This window comes from Chenopodium quinoa, unplaced genomic scaffold (genome assembly GCF_001683475.1).
Source record: "Chenopodium quinoa cultivar QQ74 unplaced genomic scaffold, ASM168347v1, whole genome shotgun sequence".
In the NCBI taxonomy this organism is placed as follows: Eukaryota; Viridiplantae; Streptophyta; class Magnoliopsida; order Caryophyllales; family Amaranthaceae; genus Chenopodium; species Chenopodium quinoa.
In genome coordinates this window covers 1,095,042-1,101,968 of record NW_018744498.1, presented here as the reverse complement: position 1 = coordinate 1,101,968, position 6,927 = coordinate 1,095,042, and positions in this window count along the sequence as shown.

Genomic DNA, 6,927 nt, shown 5'->3' with positions numbered 1-6,927 from the left:
GGAAAAACAAAGAGGTAAAGGCCGCAAAGGCTATGGCCGCCTCCAGCTGTGATAAAGCAATGTTTCAAATTGCCCAAAATGAAGTACTGACCATTGATCTTCTTTATTATCAGGCGCAGGCGACCGCCGCTGTTCGGGCTCAGCTAGAGGCGGCCCAAAAGAAGGTTGACGAGCTGGAGGGGACCGTCACCAAACTTTAAAGCCGAGCTGAACCCCTTCGTCAGAAAATGCACTCTTACGAAGCCATGGAGAAATCTTTGGCTAACGTAAAAGAACGCCTGGTGAACCAGGAGAAGAGTCTTACCCAAGAGCTCTCGGACAAGGCCGAGCAAGAGAAACAAGAGCTCGTCCGGGAGATGGTGGAAGACTCCGCCCAAATCCAACGCATGACCTGGGAACGACTGTTCCCCAGTGCCGACTTTGCCTCATGGGAAAGAACGTACCGCCAGTGTTCGGAAATATATAATCAACAGATCCTGGCGGCTGCTGAAGAAGAGGCGATGGACGTTGCGTTGGAGGAGGAAGAGCCGGTTGTGGCGCTTGTGCCACTTGGGGATAAGGCATCAAAAGATGATGCAGCTAAGGCCGAGTCCAGCAAGAAGAGTGCTGACCAGGCGGCTGCTGCTGATACTGAACTGCCCCCTTCTTAAGCTTTAAGTATATTTTTTCTTTTCACGGCCTGCGTGCCGTTTGCTTTGTAATTACCCGGCCAGGGGCCGGGGTTTTGAATATTCTGCTGGTCTTTTATGGCCGGCTCATTTTAATCAAATTTTTTGTTTTTGTTCAAATTTGTCTAAGTATTTGAAATTTGCTCACTAGACAGACTGTTGTGTATGGCCGAACGTTAAGACAGGTACAAATAGTAAGTATGCCGCCTATGCCCCTGGACGACTGGTTGTCTGTTTCCAGGATAGATGATCAGTCGGCCATTTAATCAATCGGTATTCGAACTCTTTATTCAATTTGACCAAGTAAATAGAATTACCAAGTAGCCAAGGAATTTAAGTAGGAAAACAAGCGGCGGGTACCGGTTGTTTCCCTTTATTGCCAATGTTGGCCTCTAATTTGTTATTTGTTAACCTAGCAAGAGTATTGGTTGAGAGCCTTTGTTTATTAAAAACAAGTGGACGACTCGTACCTTTTAGGCTCAGTACTAAGTTTGAGTGACTATTAAGTTAACATAGGAGTTACTTAGTCTTCGTCACAATCTTGATTGAGTAGTAAAGGTATCAGGCGGCGTAGGCCGGCTAGACCCCTTGATTTACCAATGTTTGTTGGCTATTTACTCAATAGGTTATCCAGTAGGAATAGGGGTTCGAGTGCCTTGTTGTATAAAACACAAAAAAAAAAAAGGATAAAAGAAAGTGACTAAAGTAAAACGATAACACGCAGGAAATCATAGATGGTTTCGAGTGCCCTTGTTTGTATAAAACAGGCGGACGACTCAAACTTTTTAGGTTCCATACCAAATTTGAAGGAGTGACTATGAGTTAACTTTGGAGTTACTCAGTCGCCGTCACTTTTGTTTGAGAAGTAGAGGTACCAGGCGGCGTAGGCCGGCTAGACCCCTTGATTCGCCAATGTTTGTTGGCTATTAACTCAATAGGTACCCCCTGCATTTATCCCAAGTAATACAGGCGGTCATCTGACTCAGATGTCAACTGCTACCACTGGTTTGGTTAGTGATAGAGTTATCCTTGTCTCAAAAACGGCTACGTGGTTGCCCTTTGGACAGTCGTATAGGTGCCGTGTAATTAGTTTATAGAACAATGTTCACCCAAAAGGGAGCTGCTCTCTGCGACGAATTTCATCCGAATGGATGCCGCCGGACGCCTGCTATAATGTTGGGACAGGTCGGATTAGTTTTTTAAAAGTTAGATCAGTTGACTAGGCGCCTGGTCTGATCATTCGGCCAGTGGCCTTGGTACGTTTTTGGTGAACGTATGTGCTAAGTAAAAGAAGGGTAGCCGCCTGTTAGTTACAGGATCGGCCAGGCCCTAAACTTTTTAGCTAAGTATTGTGAGTAAAATACTCGAGGGAGAGTAGCCGACTGTAATGGAACAGACGGCATGCCCCTGTAAAGATTAAAGAGTGAAAACTCATTGGAGAGTAGCCGACTGTTAAAGGTGACAGACGGGCATGCCCCTCGTAATACAAAATTGAATAGTAAGTGCCAACTTTATTTAAGTAGCTCTTTACTTTACATCATTCAAAAGAAATATTTCTTAAGGTTATCTACATTCCAAGTTCGAGGCAACGGTTGTCCGTCTGGTGTTTCCAGACGGTAGGTACCGTCCCTGACTTCCGCATAGATTCGGTAGGGTCCTTCCCAGTTGGGAGTTAGTTTGCCAGACTCGTTAGCCCTACCAACTGCTTCCATTTTTCTAAGTACAAAGTCCCCTACTTTGAGTGGACGCCTGTGCACTTTTTTGTTGTATGATCTAGTCATTCTCAGGCGGTAGATTTCATGGCGCAAAACAGCATTGCCCCTCTTTTCAGGAAGTGAGTCTAATGCCAGGCGCATAGCTTCCCAGTTTGCCTCTTCGTCATATAGCATTACTCGAAGAGTCGGCTCATAGTGTTCTATTGGAAGAACAGCTTCTGCACCATAAGTTAGGAGGAATGGAGTTTCTCCAGTCGCCCCTTTTTCAGTCGTCCTAATGGCCCAAAGAACATGTGGTAGTTCATCTGCCCATAGGCCGCCTGCTCGTTCAATTTTTTTCTTGAGACCGTCTGAGATGATTTTATTAAAGGCTTCTACCTGGCCGTTTGCTTGTGGACGGCCGACAGATGCAAAGTAATGTCCAATTCCTTGGTCTCCCAACCAGCTTTTGAGAACAGGCGTCTCAAATTGGGGACCATTATCAAAAACCATAGACATGGGAACCCCGAACCGAGTGATGACGTTTTTCCAAATGAATGAAATTACATCTTTCGTCTTGATTCCCTTTACAGCCTCCGCCTCTACCCATTTAGTGAAGTAGTCAACGGCAACAAGTATATACCTTCTGCCGCCTGTAGCAGGCGTATATGGACCCAGAATGTCCATGCCCCACTTAGCAAACGGTAGTGGGCTGTGAATGGTAGTGAGGTCAGTAGCCGGACGGTGAATTAATTTGCCAAACCTTTGGCACTTGTCACATTTTTTCACCATCTCCATTGCATCTGCTTCCAAAGTAGGCCAAAAGTAGCCCTGCCGCCTTGCCCTTTGAGCAAGCATCCTACCACCTATATGGGAAGCACAGAAACCAGAGTGAAGATCATCTAGTATCTCTCGTCCCTTTTCAGGAGTAACACACTTTAAGAAGGGTTGAAGGTGCCCCCTCTTGTGCAGTTCCCCCTGTATCATTTCAAAACAGGAGGCTCGTTTTTTCAGTGATGCCGCCTGTTGAGGATCATCCGGCAGTTGTACCGTTTGTCAGATATGCCCTGATTGAATCCATCCAGGTTGAGCTTCTGTCTAGAATTCCAATAGGATTTTCCTCGATGCTTCTCTTCTCCATTACTTCCCAAAACACAGTTCGAGGAGTATCGGAGGAGGCGGATGATGCTAATTTCGAGAGTGCATCTGCCTGGTTGTTTTCTGATCTCGGTACTTGGATCAGATGGAAATCCTCAAGGGAGCCGACTGCTTGTCGGACCGCCTGTAAATATTTGATCATGGTCGGATGTGTTGCTTCGTATTCGCCATTGTACTGACTCACTATCAGTTGTGAATCAGAACAGGCGTCTATTTTCCTTGCCCCGGCCGACATGCAAAGGAAACTCATGGACTTCAAATTAATGGACTTCAAATGCAAAGATGTCCTTGTATTCTTTCAACAGGTTGTGAAAGTCATCACCAAGGTTTCTCAGAGCAGTCGTCCCAACTTTGACTGTTCGGTCAGGGCGGGAGTCGTCTAATATCAGGTCCGTATGCTCACCAGCCGGCTGAGGGCGGAACTCATCCGGCCGGTCCTCTGCCAATGATTGCTATTTTCTTGCCTTTCTGGCGGACTCTGTCTGGGACGCCTTTCTTTTTCTGTCGCCTGTTTCTTGAACAGGCGCACTTTCCTTGACATTGTCAAGGTCTGTTTTTTCTCCACTTGACCCAGTGGCCTTAGCAGTGGGTTTGACATCCGAGAGATAGCACTCTCGGGCCATCCTCTGATCTCCCCTTAGGGAGCCGACTGTTCCATTGTCCCTTTCAAACTTAAGCAGCATAAGTGACGGGATTATAACAGCCTTGGCACTATTCAGGGTTGGGCGACCCAGAATCATGTTGTAGGCAGAGAGTTCCTCTACAACTAGGAATCGGACTACCATGTGTCGTCCTTCCCCTTTTTCGCCCAGGCGGACGGGTAGATCAACTCGTCCCAGTGGGTGGACGACTCCTCATCCAAACCCTATTAAAGGGTGGGAGGCCGGATGTATGCAGTCCGTCTGATATTTCAGTTTTGACAGACATTTGCTGCTGATGAGATCTGAAGAGCTCCCAGTATCTATGAGGATTCGACCAACTCTCTGGTTGGCCACTTTACATTCAATAACGAGAGGGTCGTCATGCGGCCCCCTTATTCCTCCTAGATCCTCTTCAGTGATGACAATCTCAGGAAATGTATATTTGGACGGTCGTTCTTGGTGAACGGAATTTACATCTAACCGCCTTATATTATCTTTGTTGCCCCTAATAGTGGGGCCGCCTCCTGAGAAGCCGCCTGCAATGGTGTAGACGACTGCATCATCTGTATCGGAACTGTCGGCCTGTTGATTCTTTTTGGCCGACTGCTTTTTTGAGGAAGTATTCCCCGTAGATTTCTTGACATAAGTGTCAAGATCACCTTGATCAGCCAAGCGGTCTAGGTACCGCATGAGACTAATGCAGTCGTTGGTGTGATGACCAATGTCATCATGATAAGCACAGATTTTGTCTTGGCTCCGGTTGCTCGCAGAACCCTTCATGGGGAGCGGTTTCTCAATTGAGAGCCGTCCCTTTATTTCTTTTAGGATAAACTGGTTATCCTTGTTAAACACATACTTTGGGGAGTATGGTTTGAATTCCTTTTTCTTCTTGGCCGGCTGTTTAGAGGAATCAGCCGCCCAGACCCCTTTTCTTTTTTCATCTTTGTTGGACGACTGTTTCTGTCGTCCTTCTCTATTGTCGAACCTCTTCCCGTCCGACTGTTTCATTGTACACAGATCAGTCGCCTGTATATAGGCTTCTGCTTCAATCAAGGCCTCTTGAAGAGTCGCCACCCTTTTTCGAACTAAATCAAATTTGAAGGTAGACCCGTCTTTGAGACCTCTAAAAAAGTCAGTATAAGCTACCTCATCCGGTAACCCTTGAATCTGTATTCTCATCAGGTTGAACCGCCTGATGTAGGAACGAAGCCCCTCCTTTTCACCCTGCTGAATTGTTCCCAAATCAAGGGTCGTTTTCTTCGCAGGGATGTTCATTGCAAAGTTGGAGGCAAATAAGTAAGCAAGCGTCCTGAAACTGTTTACACAACCAGTCGGCAGGTTGCCGAACCATTGCTGTGCAATTCCCTTGAGAGTTGCTGGGAAACACTTGCACCAAGTGGGATCATCCAACCCTTGAAGGTACATCAGGTTGGTGAATGCCATCAGATGGTCTTCCGGGTTAGTAGTGCCATCATAGGCGCCTACTAAAACATTTTTTACTTTGGCCGGCTGAGCGGCTTCAGTAATTTCCTTGGAGAAGGCCGACGGCTGTTCACCAAGTCTAAGCAGCCGTAGCTGCCAGTCCATAGGTTGGACGTTTTTTGCTGCAGGTCCACCAAATGGAGGTGGCTGCATAAAATATTGTTGTTGCGGCACAAATGGCAAATTTGGTACCGCCTGCGCACTATGAAAGCCAGACTGTCGGGAGGTGCCGCATGACTGACTCTCATGGTACGACTGAGTTGGCCTCATCGAGGCATTTCGCAAACTGTCCTGAAAATTTGAAGTAGAAGCCGACTCTGATAATCGGTCACTCTTCTTCTGCTCTAGCAGGTGCCGAGCATCTGTGAACGTTTGCTTTGACCCGTCCGCCTGAATATGACGAACCGGTTTCCTATTTCCCGTAGGATAACGGAGTTTTGTGAAATCAAGAGCAGACGGCTCCCGCTTCTTAGATTTAGGATGGGGAGTCGCCTCTCGCCCTTGAACTGGCTTCCTCTTCAGTGAAGTGGAAGGTTTTTTGGCCGCCTGCTCTTTGACTGAAGCAGGCGGTTTTTTGTTGATCAACTCTTGGATCTCTCCCTTGAATCCCCTCATGAAGGTCATGAGTTCGTTCCTTGTGATGGGAGCAGACCCATCAGTCGGCTGTTGCCGAGCAAGCGGTGCGCCTGCTGGCTCGCTTCCTGTTTGAAGATACTCCCGTTCCCTTATTTCAGTATGACGGGTACGGCGGGCCCTTAGGGTCCCATCTGGAGCTGTATGAGTTTCAACTTCAAATTCACTTTCGGTATCATGGTCCGACTGAACTTGAGGGTCGTCTAGGGGACGCCTCTCTTCTGGGGTCGGTACAGACTTGGATGCCATCTCTGAAGTACTCTCCCCACAGACGGCGCCAAATGTTTTGGGGTTTTCTGATGTCCTGCGGGAGAGCTACAATTCCGAGACTGGAACCGGACGCCTGTACCTGCAAAATAACGGAGACTCCTGAGAGCTCCGCCTCCAACGGTCAAGTTAGTACCTGATTAAGGAGTAATTAACACAGAAATTAAAGTAATAAGGTCTCTCTAGGTGAGAGTATTTAATGTAGGTAATCTGCTTTGCTAGCGAGATCAGCCGGTTATTAGTGTGTTCCGTAATGTTTCTCCTCCGTTCCGTTAATTATTCGGTCCCTTGATTAATGAGGATTAATCGAGTATTTATAGCCTTGGGAAGCGTGCAACTCTCTAGGTTTAAGGTAAACCTAGGGCCGATCGGGCTTCTAGACTG